The following is an 18,455-nucleotide window of genomic DNA, read 5'->3' on the forward strand; positions in this document are numbered from 1 at the left end:
CATAACCCAGTGGCTCAGAAGAGATGCAAGCTCCTGGAAGGAGGGGTTCCCCGTGGTCGCTCCCTCCACCTGATCATCCCACAGTCCACCTGAGGAAGCAGCGTGTCCTGCTCTGACTCACTGGACTGATGAATCCGGTCAACACAAAGGAGGGTTTTCCTCTTGAAAGCTCTTCTCCTTCTGGGCTTGTTTGATGCCATTGTCCATGTTGGTTGTCTCACTGACCTTGGTTGCCGACAATGTCAGGAATCTTATGCAGGGTTCTTGTGGCTGTTGGTGATGACGTGGGCCTGCATGGTCTTGCCTCAGCCCGGGACTCTCACAGGATGAGTGAGGGCACCCGGTTGGCCTCCAGCAGGGAGCTCAGCAGCATCTCTGTCCCCATGGCCCGGCCCTGCCCCTTGTAGTCCTACAGCAGGGGAGGGGGGCATGGCGCAGCCCAGCAGCTTCCCCTCCAGCACCTGCTACACCTCTTTGGCAACCTGCACCTGCCCCTGCACCATCTCATCCCCAAGAACATCCAAAGACAATAGACCTAAGAATTCAAAGTCATGAGAGCACCTGCCCAATGAACATGTTAAGATGTGGATGAAGACACTGAAGATGCAGTGACTTGGACAGAGGCCTGTGCTCATGGACGCAAAGAATGAGTAGCACTCAAATGCCCCTCCACCCAAACAGACACATGCAACGCAAGTCCTGCCAGACTTCCAATGGCATTTTTCTCAGAAACTGAACTGATGAGCCTGATGTTCGTATGGAACTACAAAGGACCTGACCTGCCAAAGGGGATCCCTGAGAAACCAGGGCAGTTGCAAGAGGAAACACACCCCCTGACGTCAAACCATCGAATGAAGCTACAATCACCAGACAGTGTAGACGCTATAAAATTAAAACATTTCTACTTGGTGAAATACTTCCTCTGCACCACAGCACATGGACTAGTATCCCTGAGGACTCAGGTTTGACCCTTGGCCTCACTCAGTGGTTAAGGATCCAGCATTACCATGAGCTGTGGTATAGGCCACAGACGCAGCTCTGATCTGGTGTGGCTGTGGCTGTGGCATAGGCCAGCAGCTATGGCTCTGATCTGACCCTTAGCCTGGGAACTTCCATATGCTGGGTGAGGACTTAAAACAGTACAAAACAAACAAAAGAACAAATATGAACCAAATAAACAAAAAAATACAGATGATTTTTTGGTCCTCAGGCTTTATTGCAGAAGCTGTGATGATCATAAACTAGTCTGAATTTTTATGCCATGCCCTATGTCCCAAATCTCTTTCATTTTTGGTGCCACTCTTCAAAGTACAGCCAGTTATAGAAGCAATTCAAAGTCCTTTCCTTTCCTGTAAGGCTAATGTATGTATCTACCTTTTTTTTGTTGTTGGTTTTTTTTTTTTTTTACTTTTTTTAGGGTGGTACCCACGGCATATGGAAGTCCCCAGGCTAAGGCTAAGGGTTGAATCAGAGCTACAGTTGCCGGCCTACACCACAGCTCACAGCAACGCCAATCCTTAATCCATTGAGTGAGGCCCGGGATCAAACCTGAATCCTTGTGGATCCTAGGCAGGTTCGTTAACCACTGAGCCACGAAGGGAACGATCTCTCATTTTTAAAGAAAGCGCTAAAAATGAGGTAGGGCATTACTTGTAATTAATTCTCATTACTTGTAATTAATCTGTGAGTAGTACTGAGTAAGATGGCAGATGTATGACCGCTTGCATAGATTGCTGCTTGTCTTTTGAGGGGCAAAGTTACAATACCAAAGCCTGTTTTTATTTTGAAATATTTCAGGTAACCTGGTGGGGTCAGTGGGTTAAGAATCCGGCATTGTCCGTGCTGTGACTCAGGTTGCTGCTGTGGCTTGGGTTCCCTCCTTGGCCTGGGAACTTCCCCATGTGGGTGCAGCCCAAAGAAAGTACAGAAAATAGCACAATGAGCACCTGGTACCTCTCCCCAGCTTTAAGAAGTAACCCTTACAAATTCAGTTGAAGCCCCCTGTGTACCTCTCTTGAGCCACTTCTGCACTGCTCCAGGGAAATTCCTGTCTCCCTTTTTGCACAGACTTTTCCGAAGGTGGCTTTTCCCTTTCCCTAGACCTATGCACATGTGTTTCTTTCTTCACAGGTCACCAGAGTGACCTTTCCATTTCAACTCTATTGCATGTTGTATGGAACGGTAAGAGCATTCACAACAGGGGAGCTGAAAAGTGAATCTATGTATGAGGTTGGAATCTACCTTAAAATCTAGCCAAAGTAATGTCAGACTCTAGCGCTGCACTGTATGCAGAACAAAATGGGCAAAGTAGATCTGGGAGTAACCTAATGAAATAATCCTTTTAGGAAGATTAGTCCAGTAGCAGCAGTGTGGAGCAGTGGTCTGAAAGGACGCATGAGTGGCTAGCTCATTTTAACTGATTTTTTTTGCTTCTGATTACCCTTTGTTAGTGAGATTTTGTTTGGCTTTCCAAACACTCACTTTCTTGCAAGAAGAGAAAGGAGCTTGGTAAAACGCTTAATTATGAGTGTTTTCAATTTTTAGGATTTGGGGGATTGCTTCTGCCCCCATTTTAGAGTCTGTTGACAATGAAGTGAATGTATAGTGGCTTTTAGTTTTCTGCTTTCAGGGGTGGTGATTTTTCTACCTGCCAGTGCCAGAGATGCAAGTAAAGCTGCCTGACCATTTTCTCTGGGCTGTTGCAGCCCTCTGCTGATCTATGGATGTTGCACAGTTTAGAGCCTTGTAGGGCTAGAAAGAGGTCAGCAAGCATTGCAACACATTTTCAGAAACTCAGAGCCTTAAAAGTCATTCACTGCTAATTCTGTCCATTGTAGATGAGTAGTTTTATATACTGACCTTAAATATTCTGGAAATAAATAGCTATAGCTCTCTCTCTATGTGTATATATATATGATATCAAAGGAATATAAATATCAAAGGGAAATAGTTATAAACACAACTTCCTGTTTTCCTTCCTACAAAAATTCCAAATGAATTGTGAGAATGTGAACTTCTCATATGGTTGGTCCAATGTTTGACAGGCAAAAAAAAAAAAAATCTTTTTACCACTAATCTCTTTTGTAATATTATCTGATGGAGTAATGAGAATGAGAATTTTCTTCCTTTTTTTTTTTTTTCTTTTTTGGTCTTTTTAGGGCCCTATGCTTGGCATATGGAAGTTCCCAGGCTAGGAGGTGAATTGGAGCTGTGGCCAGGGGTTCGAGCCACAGCTATAACAAGTTTTTTTTTTTTTTTAATTTGAGGTATTGTTAATAAAAAAAATGAGGAAAGTACTTAAGAACTTAAAGTGTTGTTAAGTCATGACTCTTAGGTAAATTACTTTTAGAAGATAAATATAAGCGATACATGCGAATTGCTTCTTTTAACTTACTTTCAAAGCATTTTTACATCTTGTTGCTGGAGCCAGAGACGTGATTGTCATTCTGGCGGCCTTGCTTCTGTTCACTCCTTCTCACAGTCTGGTTGTTACACTTGAAGTGGCCTCCCTGTCTCTCCTCTAGCTCCTCTTTAGTCTGTCTTCCATAGTTTCACCAACAGCACCTTTTAAAATGTGCTGCTCAAATGGTGTCACTACTTTTTCAAATCCTTCAGTTGGTTTTGTCAGAGTTTTCCTGTGGTGCAGGGGTTTAACGATCTAGCGTGGTCCCTGCAGTGGCTTGGGTTGCTGCTGTGGCTTGAGTTTGATCCCCGGCCTGGGAACTTCCACATGTCGTGGGCATGGACAAAGAAAAAAGAAAAAAGAATTGCTGTTGTCCTTATACAGACAACTGAAAAGGTGCTTCCTGTCGTGATCCCTTCCTCCTTTCTTTAGCCTCGTTTTCTACCCTACTGTGCCTTGGTTTTTGCTGTCTGTTCAGTGCAGCCTCCTCTCTTTTGTGACCGTGTGTTGTCTCTTGGTCTGGAATACAGTCATCATTTTCTTGGGGTGACATGGTGTGGAACAGAACCAGGAAACCTTGTGCTGAAAATCAGCCGTGGCTTCCTTTGGGGAGATATAATAAAGCTCTCAAACAGTTGGGCTGTCTAAGTATGACTCTGTCTTACACCATTGGTTTAACCTTGTGGAATTTGTTTGTTTCTTCTTTTGTCTTTTAGGGCTGCACCTGCGGCATATGGAGGTTCCCAGGCTAGGGGTTTAATTGGAGCTACAGCTGCTGGTCTATGCCACAGCCACTGCAATGCCAGATCCGAGCCACACGTGCAACCTACACCACAGCTCACAGCAATGGCGGATCCTTAACACACTGAGCAAGGCCAGGGTTCAAACCCGCAACTTCATGGTTCCTAGTCAGATTCGTTTCTGCTGCGCCCCAGTGGCAACTCCCAAATTTGGAAAGTAATACACACAAATAGCTAAACCAAATGACTGTTTACAGTGCATTTACTCGGTATAGTCTTCTGAATTGACTGTCATGCTCAGATTCCTAAAGGATAAAATACACAGGAGCACAACTGAAAGTGCACCTGTATTTACTAGATTGGGCTTCTGCCCTGCGTCTTTTGCTTCCTTTCCTATTCTGATGGCTGGGTTGGAAAATATAAAATACATAAAAGTACCTTTTTCCTCTTTTCCTCTCTCTCTGAAGCAGTTCTCTCACCTGCCTTCTCATTATTCTCTCCCCTTGGGTTCTAACCAGAACACTGCGGCTCTCCAGTGGAGAAACTGGAGAGCTTCCAGCAAACCAGGTGGAAGCCGACCTGGTTTATTATTTTTAAAATTTGTCTTTTCACATTGCACAGGTAGTACATGTTCATTATAGAAGCTGTGTACAATAGGCCATAAGAACTCCTTAAGGAGTTGAAAAAATATTGTCTTAAGGATGGTGTGGAAGACAGTTTTCCATCTTTTTCATGTCGTTGGTTAAATTTGTGATTTTTATGATACTCATTTCTTGGTCTGGAATATGACCATCATATGCTTGTGGGAAAATGGCATAGACTAGTTACCAGGAACCACTGTGGTGAAAATCAACCAAGGCTTGCTTTAGGAAGGCATGATAAAAGCAAGCACAAACCTTTTCCATAGATGCATTTCCACTTGGATTGTTTTAAGTGGTTTTGGTAATGGGGGGAGTCCATTTAATGTCCCAGAAGCATGGCCATTTACCTTGAGGATTTTCCATTTTACTTTAAGGGCACTTTTTAAGTGTGAGGTAACTAAGCTTTTGGTCTTTGTTAAGATAGGAAATATTTAGTCTGTATGTCTAATGGTTTATTCTTTTTTGCATGGGGGAACACATCAGTAAAGATGTCATAATTGTCCAGTAACTTAAGCTACCACTTCTGTATTCATAGAAAAATAAAACGGGAGTGAAATTGTTCTAAACCTCTTATTCTGGAAGCAGACTTTTAGGAAAATAGGAGCTCTTCAGTGTTATCTAGCCTAAATTTCCTTTCAGGAAGGAACAGAAATACGGAGATGTGATGAATGTCAATCAGAAAGTCAGTGGTAGATCTCAGAATAGACTCTTGAGACTCGAATCCCAGATCAAATCCCAGAGAAAGCGATAGTCACTTCCTAACCGAACGCCTCTTAGGGGTCATTGAATTCTGTTGCTATAATTTGGTCCTTTACGAGTCCCATATTTTTTCTCAAAACAGTTTTAGAGGAAGCATTTTTACCCTCAACAAAACTGCAGCCCAGTGAAAGCTGGAACTGGAGAAAAGTTGGGCACTTGTATTCCATGCTTCTGGTCCTAGCTTTACTGTCTTTCGACAGAATGTAAAATTGGTGGTAAAATTAGAGGGCGGCATTTGACTATTTTATATGCACCCAGGCCTATGTGTGGTAGGATATGATTTTATTTACTTCTTTTAGCCTAATTGTTTTGAGCTTTACCATTCCGTATTATAGATGAAGAAAGTAAGATTGAAAAAATTAAGTGCATGTTCTGGGGATATCTGCACGATATGGCAAAGTGTGGACACTCCCTTCGTTTCAATAACATATATGGAAATGCGATGATAAAAATTTAAAAAAACACAGCCGAGCTTGAAAGCAAGAAAGAGGAATATGCAGGTGTCTAAAAGGAAAAAGAACTCGACATCATAATAGGAAAGAGAAATCGAAGCCCTGTCCCATAAGGAAACTGGATGACTACTTAGTGTGCGAGCTTTAAGGCAGCCCTGGAATCCATAGGCCCAGCAATGGCGGGGAGCTGCACCCGCACAGGAAGGGTCTGCATTATTTATGAATGGGGCCTAAAGAAAAGTCTGTGTACCGGACTGGGGTTATACTTCCTGGTACTTCTTCTTCCTATCCTTTTATTGTCAACCATTTTAGTATCCTATTTCAGTCTCTTTTATACAGTCAATTGCTGAATCTTATTTGTATCCAACCCCAGAGACCCTTTGGATGAAAGAGTTTATCCATTTTCATTTATTATAATCAATGTAATCAATGTATTGTAGTAACACATACATTGGCGATTATTCACATTCTTTTCATTGTATGTCCATCCGTTTCCCACACTGTCATAATTTTATAAATACATATTTAACGTATTTCAGCGTGTATGCTTTCTTCCCTTCGAATACGACAAGTACGTTGACCACTTTCTCACTTTCCTCTGGCCTCTTCCACCCCACCTCCTACCCCTGCAGTGTCCCAGCAGCCATGCTCATGTTTTGTAGAATTTTACTTCTGGATTTTTAGGGGTCTTCTTCAAGCATTCATCTGTAATTTTCCTTTTTATGTGAAACGTTAGGTGTATCAGGTCATTTACTAAGTCCCACCTATCACATGATGTTCTAATAGATACATTTTAGTTCTTATTTGAGTGCCTACTGGAAAGCAATTTTCAGGTTATTTGTATGTATATATTCTAAGGCCTTTATATACCTGAAAATATCATTGGTAAACCCTCATTTTTAAATGATAGCTTCATTTGATGAGAGATTTTTGGTTTGAAAGTCTCTTCCCTTAACATTTTGAAATATTGCTCTATTGTTTTCTTGCCTCTCATGTTGATCTTCGGAAGTTCTGACGTCGATGCGATTTCTTTTCCTATGTGTGACCTGCAGTTCCTCTCTAGAAGATTTTGGAATGTTTTGCTTACCTTTTTTGGTTTCTGGTGTGTCTGGGTGTAGTTCCTTTCCTCCCTTATTTGGCACTCGGATTCATATTCATTCCCTCGTTCATTCATTCTTTCATTTAACAAACATTCATTTGTTGGGAGTCTACTTTGTGCCAGGTTGTATTCCAGACACTTTGATCTGAGATTTTTGATCTTTCCTCAGTTCTGGAAAATTATTGCTTATTTTTTCAAATATTTGGTTCATATTATTTTTTCTCTCTGGGAATTCGGTTATATAAATTCTGTCCCTTCTACCTTCTCTCCGTATCTGTTAACTTTAGTATGTTCCTTTAAAAAACATCCTTTCCTGGAGTTCCCGTCGTGGCTCAGTGGTTAACGAATCCGACTAGGAACCATGAGGTTCTGGGTTTGATCCCTGGCCTTGCTCAGTGTGTTAAGGATCCAGCATTGCTGTGAGCTGTGGTGTAGGTCGCAGACTTGACTCGGATCCTGTGTTGCTGTGGCTCTGGCATAGGCTGGCGGCTATGGCTCTGATTCAACCCCTAGCCTGGGAACCTCCATATGCCATGGGAGCGCCCCAAGGAATGGCAAAAAGCCAAAAAAAAAAAAATCCTTTCCTGATGCGTTCAGCAACAATCCTCTGCCTGATCTGATAGCTCACTAAGTCATTCTTTGGTTTATCCATTCTATTATTTATCTAATTTGTAGAGTTCCATATTTCAATTATTATTCTGTCATACTCTGCATTTCTTCTTGCTTCTGTTTAGTTCTGCTGCATATTATCAACATTCCTTAATTTCCTTGAGGATTTTTTTTTGTCTTTTTAGGGTCGCACCCACGGCATAAGGAAGTTCTCAGGCTACGGTCAAATTGGAGCTGTAGCTGCCGGCCTATGCCACAGCCACAGGAATGTGGGGTTCAAGCTACATCTGTGACCTACACCACAGCACATGGCAATGCCAGATCCTTAACCCACTGAGCCAGGTCAGGGATCAAACCTACATTCTCATGGATACTAGTTGGGTTTGTTTCTGCTAAGACATGATGAAAACTCTCTTTGAGGATTTTAAACACTTTAAAAATATTCGTAAGTCTGTTTCATTAATTCTGCACCGTATAATATAAATGGTTTAGGCTGAGTTTAGATTTTACTCTAAGTTCAGTAGGAAACCAATAGTTTTAAGAGATCTAAGTGTTCCCTGGTGTCACTGCAGTTAAGGACTTGGTGTTGTCACGGCTGTGGCTTGGGTTACTGCTGTGGCTAGGGTTTGATCCTTGGCCTGAGACTCTGCACATTTTGTGAGCAGGGCCAAAAAAAGAGAGAGAGCTCTGATCACTCTGATTGCTGCTTGTAGAAGAGGGGTGTGTGTGTGTGTGTGTGTGTGTGTGTGTAAGAGAGAGTAGGGTAAGAATAGAAGCAGGTAGGCAAAGTTTTTGCACTAGTCAAGTGACGATGTTGGCTTGGGATGGGTAGCAATTGAGATGGAAAGACATCGATTTAATTTGGTATAAGTTTTTGAGATGAAGTCAATGTTTTGGAACTTTTCACTTAAACGAAAATGGTGGATGGTGCCGCCATTTATTGAAATAGAGAAGATGGTTGGCTGAGTGTGGAGGAGGAAGTTTGACAGGGAAATTTAAGAATTTTTCTATGGTATTTTTGGGGTTTGATGTGCCTATTAGACATCCATGTGAAGATGTCAAGTAGGCAGTAGAATATTCAAATATGGAGTTTTGGACTCATTCTATGAGGCCACCATCACCCTGATGCCAAGACCAGACAAAGATACCACAAAAAAAGAAAAATACAGGCCAATTTCACTGATGAACATCGATGCAAAAATCCTCAACACAATACTAGCAAACCACATCCAACAATACATTAAAAGGATTGTACATCATGCTCAAGTGGGACTTACCCCAGGGATGCAAGGGTTCTTCGATATCCACAAATCCATCAGTGTGATACACCACATTAACAAACTGAGGAATAAAAACCATATGATCCTCTCAACAGACATGGAAAAAGCCTTTGACACAATCCAACACCCATTTCTGATAAAAACCCTTCAGAAAGTGGGCATAGAGGGAACTTACCTCAACATAATAAAGGCCATATATGGAGTTCTCGTTGTGGCGCAGTGGTTAATGAATCCGACTAGGAACCATGAGGTTGCGGGTTCGATCCCTGCCCTTGCTCAGTGGGTTAACGATCCGGCATTTCCATGAGCTGTGGTGTAGGTTGCAGACGCGGCTCGGATCCCGCGTTGCTGTGGCTCTGGTGTAGGCCGGTGGCTCCAGCTCCGATTCGACCCCTAGCCTGGGAACCTCCATATGCCATGGGAGCAGCCCAAGAAATAGCAAAAAGACAAAAAATAAATAAATAAATAAATAAATAAAGGCCATATATGACAAACCCACAGCGAACATCATTCTCAATGGTGAAGAGCTGAAAGAATTCCCACTGAGACCAGGAACAAAACAAGGATGTCCTCTCTCACCACTACTCTTCAACATAGCTTTGGAAGTCCTAGCCATGGCAGTCAGAGAAGTAAAAGAGATAAAAGGAATCCAAATTGGAAAGGAAGAAGTAAAACTATCACTATTTGCAGATGACATGATACTATACCTCGAGAATCCTTAAGACTCTACCAGAAAACTGTTAGAGCTCATCCATGAATTTGGCAAAGTCACAGGATAGAAAATTAATACACAGAAATCAATGGCATTTGTATATACTAACAGTGAAAGATCAGAAAGAGAAATTAGGGAAGCAACTCCACTTACCATCACATCCAAAAGAATAAAATACCTAGGAGTAAACCTACCTAAAGAGACAAAAGACCTGTATTCTGAAAGCTATAAGACACTGATCAAAGAAATCAAGGATGCCACAAATATGTGGAAAGACATACCGTGCTCTTGCACTGGAAGAGTTAATATCAAAATGACTATACCACCCAAGGCAATCTACAGATTTGATGCAATCCCTATCAAATTACCAAGGACGGTTTTCACAGAACTCGAACAAAATATTTTCAAGTTTGTTTGGAAGCACAAAAGACCCAGAATAGCCACAGGCATCCTGAAAAAGAAAAATAGAGCTGAAGGAATCAGGCTCCCAGACTTCAGACTATACTACAAAGCAACAGTCATCAAAACCATAGGGTACTGGCACAAAGACAGAAATAGAGATCAGTGGAACAGGATAGAATGCCCAGAATGAAACCCACGCAACTACAGCCAACTCGTCTATGACAAAGGAGGCAAGGATATACAATGGAGAACGGACAGCTTGTTCAATAAGTGGTGCTGGGAAAACTGGACAGCCACATGGAAAAGCATGAAAGTAGAACACTCCCTAACACCATACACAAAAAGAAACTCCAAATGGATTAAAGACCTAGATATAAGACCAGACACTATCAAACTCCTAGAGGAACACAGAGGCCAAACACTCTCTGACATCAACGACAGCAACATCTTCTCAGATCCACCTATCAGAGTATTGACAATAAAAAGAAAAATAAACAAATGCGACCTACTCAAAGTTCAAAGTTTCTGCACAGCAAAGGAAACCCTAAACAACACAAAAAGACAACCCACAGAATGGGAGAAAATCTTTGCAAGGAATCGACTGACAAGGGATTCATCTCCAAAATTTATAATCACCTTCTGCAGCTCCATACCAAAAAAGAAAAAACAAACAACAAACAACTGCATCCAAAAATGGGCAGAAGATCTAAACAGACACTTCTCCAGAGAAGACATACAGATGGCCAAAGAACACATGAAAAGATGTTCAACATCACTCATCAGTAGAGAACTGCAAACCAAAACCTCTAGGAGGTACCACCTTACACTGGCCGGAACGGCCATTATCAAATAAATGCTGGAGAGGGTGTGGAGGAAAGGGAACACTGTCAGTTGGAATGTAAATTGGTACAACCACTGAGGAAGAGAGTATGGAGATTCCTCAGAAAACTACAAACAGAATGATCCTTTGATCCAGCAATCCCACTCCTGGGCATCTATCCAGAGAGAACCGTGACTCCAAAAGATACATGTCCTCCATTGTTCATTGCAGCACTATAGACAATAGCCAAGACATGGAAACGCCCTAAATGTCCATCAACACAGGAGTGGATACAGAAGATGTGGCACATATACACAACAGACTATGACTCAGCCATTAGAAAGGAAAGAAATAATGACATTGGCAGGAGCATGGATGGACCTAGAAAGGATCATGCTCAATGTAGTTAGACAGACAGTGAGACACAGCGTCCTATGCTATCTATCACTTACGTGTGGCATCTCCAGAAAGACATGATGAACGTCTTTGCAGAACAGATAGTGACTTGCAGACTTTGAAAACTTATGGTTTCCAAATGACACAGGTTGGGGGGTGAGGGCATGTACTGCAGGTTTGGGATGGAAATTCTATAAAATTTGGTTGTGATGATTGTTGTACGCCTATGAAGGTAAGAAAATTCACTGAGTAATTTAAAAAAAAGAAACTGCAACTTTTCAGGTTTTGTAATATTAAAGAATATCTGTAATTATTTGAAAGTATTTATATTAAAATGCTGCTCCCTTTCCAGCTACAAAAAAAAGATAATTCAGAGCAAAATATACTGATAAGATATAATCACAAAAATACTTTAGACTTCCTTCTATGTGGCCTATTCTTTCCCTATATTACACTGACAGAATGAAAGCAAAGTAAAAACTTCAGCACTAGATTAGTATAATTTCTTGAATTATTAAATAAATAAGCCTCTTATTTTTTTTATTTGGGGAGTGGTTGTACAGGTCATTTTGTTGTCCTTTCCCTAATCCTGCATGTGACTCCTGTGACTCGTGCACTTCCACTTGACTTTGCCAGTGAAAAGAAAGCCCAAAAGATAGAGGGCTGCAAATATTTTATGTATCAATTCTTAACTTTTCAAATTAAGATTTAGGACTAGAAGAGAGCTAAATATTTAAAGTTCTGTGATTTGATAATTCTCAAAAATTTGTCTTCAATCTTTATGCTAAAATCAGAAGAAACAATTACATGTGCATGTCCCTGCATTTGTATACATTATTTCACCACACTTCAGTTACTTCCGAAGTCCATAAGAAAATATAATGAATTGCTTAAATCTTCAGTTTTGTAGAAAGAAAAGAAACCACTAAACTTCAAAATCAGGAACGGGCTCATATAGCCATCTGGTGGCTACTTGGGGAAATGCATCTGAATCCCTGTCAATGCATCACTGTTACTAGTACATTCGTATCTTAAAGATCTATTCCTTAAACTAAGTTAATGCTTGTATAATCTAAATGTCATCTAAAACATGTTAATTCCTTATGAATGTGTACCTTATTGTATATTTTTCCTTGAAAGTATAAAGCTTTTCCCATTCCGACACTAGTAAATGTATCACTGCCCTTGGCTGTTTATTGCAAGTTGTGTCATTGTTCATTTTCAAGGTAATAGCTGTTCTTACATATCAGTTCCACAGAGACGAAGCACTTACTGTTGGATAATTAGTGATGATATTTTTATCAATACCCGTATATACTACTCATATTTATATGTAGATCCTTTCAACCAATGTACATATATTTATATGAGTAAATTCCAGGCCTCATAATAATATGAAAAGCATAGCCCTAGCTTTATACACATCATGAAAAAGAACCTAAATAGTAATGCATAAGTATATGTGACCACTGGTGAACTTTACTAAGGTATTGAAAACATCAGAAAAAGAGCATATGTAGTTCCAATAAAAGGTAGTTGCAGAAAAATCTGCCTATGCATTGCTTTCATACACCATAACATTGACATAAAATTTTATAAATCCTCTGAATTTGTATTTTAGAAGAGGAGACTTTTTTTTTTTTTCCCCCGCTATACAGCATGGGGATCAAGTTATTCTTACATGTATACCTTTTTCCCCCACCCTTTGTTCTGTTGCAATATGAGTATCTAGACATAGTTCTCAATGCTACTCAGCAGGATCTCCTTGTAAATCTATTCTAAGTTGTGTCTGATAACCCCAAGCTCCCGATCCCTCCCACTCCCTCCCTCTCCTGTCGGGCAGCCACAAGTCTATTGTCCAAGTCCATGATTTTCTTTTCTGTGGAGATGTTCATTTGTGCTGGATATTAGATTCCAGTCATAAGTGATATCATATGGTATTTGTCTTTGTCTTTCTGACTCATTTGACTCAGTATGAGAGTCTCTCGTTCCATCTATGTTGCTGCAAATGGCATTATGTCCTTCTTTTTATGGCTGAGTAGTATTCCATTGTGTCTATATACCACATCTTCTGAATCCAATCATCTGTTGATGGACATTTGGGTTGTTTCCATGTCCTTGCTATAGTGAATAGTGCCACAATGAACATGCGGGTGCATGTGTCTCTATGAAGTAGAGTTTTGTGACTTTCTTTTCAATGTAGCTGTTCCCAAGCAGGGAAATAAAAACTATCTTATAACTTAATATAGCCTCGAGAAAATGAAGAAAATATTCTACATATTCTCAGTGAGGTTTTGTAGGCAGAGACAAAAAAAAATGTATAAATTTACCAGAGGCATGTTTTACCATGTCTATATTTAAAAAAAGAAAAGAAAGAAGAATAAATTAAAAGCTAAATAATACTCCATGTGGTGTATTTTCCCCCAAAGGCAGCCAACCATCTTCCCAATACATTCAAATGTAAGGGTTATTCAAAAGGCAAGTATATGAGCTTAGCAGTGTATTTGCATAACCCCAAAATTTATTGGCATCAGAGTGTGTTGCTAGACTTTTCTGGAATCACTGCATATGAGATTTAATGGAATGTTCACTGAAATATGGAGGCTCCTCCCCACGTATTACCAAGGTGAAAACCCTACTTATAAATGATTTTCAAATGTGTGATATTTTTATCTTCATGATTGTATTGCCTGTTTTATGAATAAAGGCATACATCATTTCATCGTGCTTTGCTTTATGGAGTTTTTTACAAATTGAAGCTCCGTGGCAACCCTGCATCAATCAAGTCTTTGGATGCTGTTTTTCCAATGTCATTTGCTCACTTCATGTGTCTGGGTCACAACTGTGGCCGTTCTTGCAATATTTCAAACGTTCTGATTATTGCTGTATTTGTTACAGCAATCTGTGATCAGCGATCTTTCCTTTTACTACTGTAATAGTTCTGGCATTCTTTAACAAGAAAGCATTTTTTAATTTAAAAAAAGGACACAATGAACTTCTTTGCCAAACAGATACTGACTCCCAGACTCTGAAAAACGTATGGTTTCCAAAGCAGACAGGGTGGGGGTGGGGGGATGTGCTGCAGGTTTGGGGTGGAAATGCTACCTACTTGGGTGGTGATGATCATGATACAATGATAAATGCCATGAAATTCAATGAGTTAAAAGAAGAAATTGCTTGCATATCTACATCCTCGTCACAAACTCTCAGCAGAGGAGTTTAAGAAATGAAGAGCTTGAGAAATCAAGACAACAACCTCGTGGACAGTGACATTCACAAAAATAAAACACCTGGGAGTACATTCTGACCCAGCAGGTAAATAAGACCCAGATTCAGAAAACTGAAAGACCTTGGTGAAAGACACTGAAGGCAATACAAAGAAATGAACCGCTCAAGGAGTTCCCATCATGGCTGTGTGCTGTGTTGTGTTAGGGTCACGCTGCTGAGACCTGGCATGGGGTTGGGGGTGAGCTGGAGCAGCCCAGAGGTACCCTTGGGGAGCTTGGTGGAAGGAGGAAGCCCGGCGAAGGGGACCCCAGGAAGTGACCTCACTTCCCTGGCAACAGAGCCCAACAGAACTTGGAACCTGGGTGGCCAGGCACCCACTTCTCCAGGAAAGGACAGAGGAAGGATGGACTTGCTCTGTTGCGCCCCCATCTCCCGAGGCCGAAGCCGCAGGAGAGGGCCCAGAGGAGGAAACCTCATCGAAAGCAGCAGACGATGGATCAGCACACAGGGCAGACGCCTTCGGGCCTTTGCCCGCAGGGGCCCAGAGGTAACACAGAGAGAGGGAGCTCCAGCTCAGCGCAGGGACCTCTCTGCTCTCACACGGTAGCCCCGTGTCCCCTCCCGGGATGACTGTGTGCAGAGGGGGGTGTGAGGGGTGGGTCTGCCTCGAGCAAGAACAGCCTGACGGGGTTGGATGTCCCTGGGGCATATCCACACCCCAGGATAAAGCCGGCTGATTTAGAGTCGGGCCGAGCCCTGTGTGTGTGCTGTACCCCCAGCCCCCCCGGGTGGTCTCATTCCTCACGGGGGGTGGGGGGTGTTGGAGCAGACAAGCCCTCACCTGATCTGGGAGCAGAAGGTCAAGGGGCAGAAGTAGCAGTGAGAAGGTAATGGCCCCACAGTTCTCTGACCCCTTGGGCTGGGCTCCCTGCCCCTCACTCTCATTGCAGAGCCCCCCACCTGAGACCCGCCAGGAGCTGGGTGAGGAAGGCAGAAGGTCTCCAGTTGAAACGCCCCCCAGGCCGCCCCCCAGGGGCCTCTCCCGGGCTCACAGGGAGCTCAGAACATCCGGCTCTGGGACCGAGGACAGACACCACCTGGGCCTGAGACCCCTGGATGGCCTGGCCCCCCCTGAGGCCCAGCCTGAAGGTGAGAAATTGGGGATGGGGCCCTGTGAGGGTGCGGGGAGCTGAATTCTGGGCCACACGGTGGAGAGACCCCAGAGGATGGTGCTGGGCCAGGAGCGAAGACTCACCCCTGCCACCCACTTGGTGGACTGCACACCAGAAGCTGCTGGGTGGGGACTGGACTGGAAGGTTCTGGGAAGACTGCTATCCTTGGGAGAGCACATGGCAAGGCAGGCATGCAGGGATGCTTTTCTTCTCTCACAGCTCCCGCAGGAGACCCACAGCCAGAGGCCAAGACACCACCTGGACAGGAAGATCCTGCAGCCTCTCTGGCCCCAGCCCCAGACACTGACGGGCATTTTCCTCCACTGGAGGAAAACAGTTCCCCGGCTCCTGCAGGAGACCAAGGGCCACAGGAGAATCCGGCAGCAGCCCTGCAGGAAGAGCCTGCACTGACTGCTCCAGCGGCCCCTAGACTAAGTCCTGAGCTGGCTCAGGCAAGAGCCCCGGGCCAATTTCCAAAACCACCTTCCCCAAAGCCCCCTCCACCCCTGCAAGTGCCCTCCCCAGCAGCTCCCCAAAAGCCCCATTCACCCTCTCCCCCTCCCGAAATGTACTCTCCTTCCCCTCTCGCCATTTGTCTTTGGATGTGTATTGACTTCCTATTTCTCTTCCATGTTATGTATGGTGTAATTTACTTTATGTTTTAGAAATAAAATTTGCCAAGTTGCACCATGTCATCTTTTATGCTGTGCAATTCAGGAGCCTGCAGTCCATTCCCGGGGCTGTGCAACCAGCACACCCATCTCACTGCAGCCTCTTTCATCCCCCACCCCAAGGAAACCTTGTATCCAAGGCACAGACTCAGCAGGCTCCCCTCCCCCCGCCTCTCCCAAGCCTTCATCCTCTTGGTCTCTGTTTCTGGACCTAGCTCCAATGTTCCCCTCAAGGAAACCATCCCAAAGGTGGCTTTGAATGTCTGGCCACTGACAGGACAAGGGGGCTGGTGACCTGGCCTTTGGGGTTTTGGTGAAAATACAGCCCTTTTCTGATTTGGACTCCCTCTTGCACACAGCTCCTTATCGCCCACCTGAGGCATCTGTGGTTTCCATTGTTTCCAAGCTAATTGGGAAACAGGCCAAGATGCCAGTAACGGGGAAACACCTGCCATGCACCTGGAGCCGCCCTCTTCTCTCTTGGCTGCCATTCCCCACCCCCACCATGATCCCCCCTCTTCTGGCCTGGACTCTGTGTGCGCCCACAAGCCTGGGGCGTGGGCGGTGGTGGGGTAGACATGTGGGTGGGAGGGAGGGCAGGTGCTCTCTTGGGCTTCCTCTTTCTGGAGTCTTCCTTCCTCCCGAATTTGTGCTGAACACACTGACACACACAAGCCTCAGGCCAAGCTGGTGCCTTGCTTTGATGGTTTTCAAGCGAGCTCCCAGGTGGCCCAGCCCCAAGGAGCTCCAGTCAGCTTCAGGTCCAGCTGGACCCAGGGCCAAAAATGATGACATCAGGATTGACCTTCGTTCTGCTTTCCATGGGGGCCTCCCATTCTGGTCAGTCAGCCACAAGTGGCCTGGCAGCCCCCCAGAGGGGACCGAGCTTCTCATCCACAAGAGCGCTGTTCCAAGGCCAGGCACAGGTTTCCCAGGACCACGTCACAGGTCCACCCTCCAACAGGTTCCCGAAACCAAAGAGATGAATTCTGTGGACTGGCCCGATCTAGGTGATAGGCTCCCCTTTGCACTGGGGTGTTAGACAGGCTCACCTTCCTCCAAGCCCCCTGGACCAGGAAATGATGGGGGAGGGGACTTCATGAGACTCAAGAGGGACTATGGGCAGAAAATGAGGAGACACGGGACAGGCAGGAAACATCAACCCCGATGTCCACTAGCTCACCCAGGGCCTTGGAACATCCTGGGAACTGAAGGGACTGCTTCCTCCACACTGAGTGGAAAACCCCACCCAGAACCCCGAGAACCACACAGGCATCAGGGATTCTGGAGCCTGTGCTGAGAGCCACATGGAGACAGGGCCTGAGGCCAGCAGACCAGACACAAGCACAGGCTTTCCTGCTCGGGTGGCTGGCCTGGGAGGCAGCGGGCAGGGCAGAGGCTCAGGCACCCAGGGGCTGATCCCTGTGGAGCCCAGACACTGACAGGAGAGAGCAGGCAGGATGGAGCCTCTGGGGGAATTCTCTGGGGAGCTTGTGAGCAAGGCAGCATCTCAGGCCCCAGTCCTGACCCCTGCAGCACAATCTGCATCGTGTCCAGATCCCCAGGGGTTTCATGGGCTCTGCTGCTCTCCAGACTCCCCTGTCTCTCAGCCTGCACATTCAGGCGTGGTGGCTCTGCTGGTGGGTCTTCACTTGGACCTTCTGGAATGCAGTGTGGCCATGCTGGATGAAGGGGCCTGAAACACACTCGTGCTCCCTCATGGAGCCAAGACTTCTGCTTCGGAGGCATTCCTGAACAAAACCTCCAGAGGCCAGCTCAGACAAGGGCATGCACAGAGATGCACACTGCATCAGGATGGATAACCAGAAATTCCTTTCTATGCCACAAACAGGAAAGAATAAAGTCAAGGAGCTGCCTTTTTCCACTGGACAGTTATCGGCCCATTTGAAATGCTGTTTTCTGAGGAATCTACAGGGAATGGGCAGGGAACAGAGGGATCCACAAGACAGACCCAGTGTCTGTCCTCTTGGAGCTGACACGCTATGGGGGAGGGCAGACAGTCAGCAAGTGCACAAGTGAGACCCTTTCAGATGGTGAGAAGGACACAGAA

The sequence above is a fragment of the Phacochoerus africanus genome, chromosome 3, assembly GCF_016906955.1.
Source record: "Phacochoerus africanus isolate WHEZ1 chromosome 3, ROS_Pafr_v1, whole genome shotgun sequence".
In the NCBI taxonomy this organism is placed as follows: domain Eukaryota; kingdom Metazoa; phylum Chordata; class Mammalia; order Artiodactyla; family Suidae; genus Phacochoerus; species Phacochoerus africanus.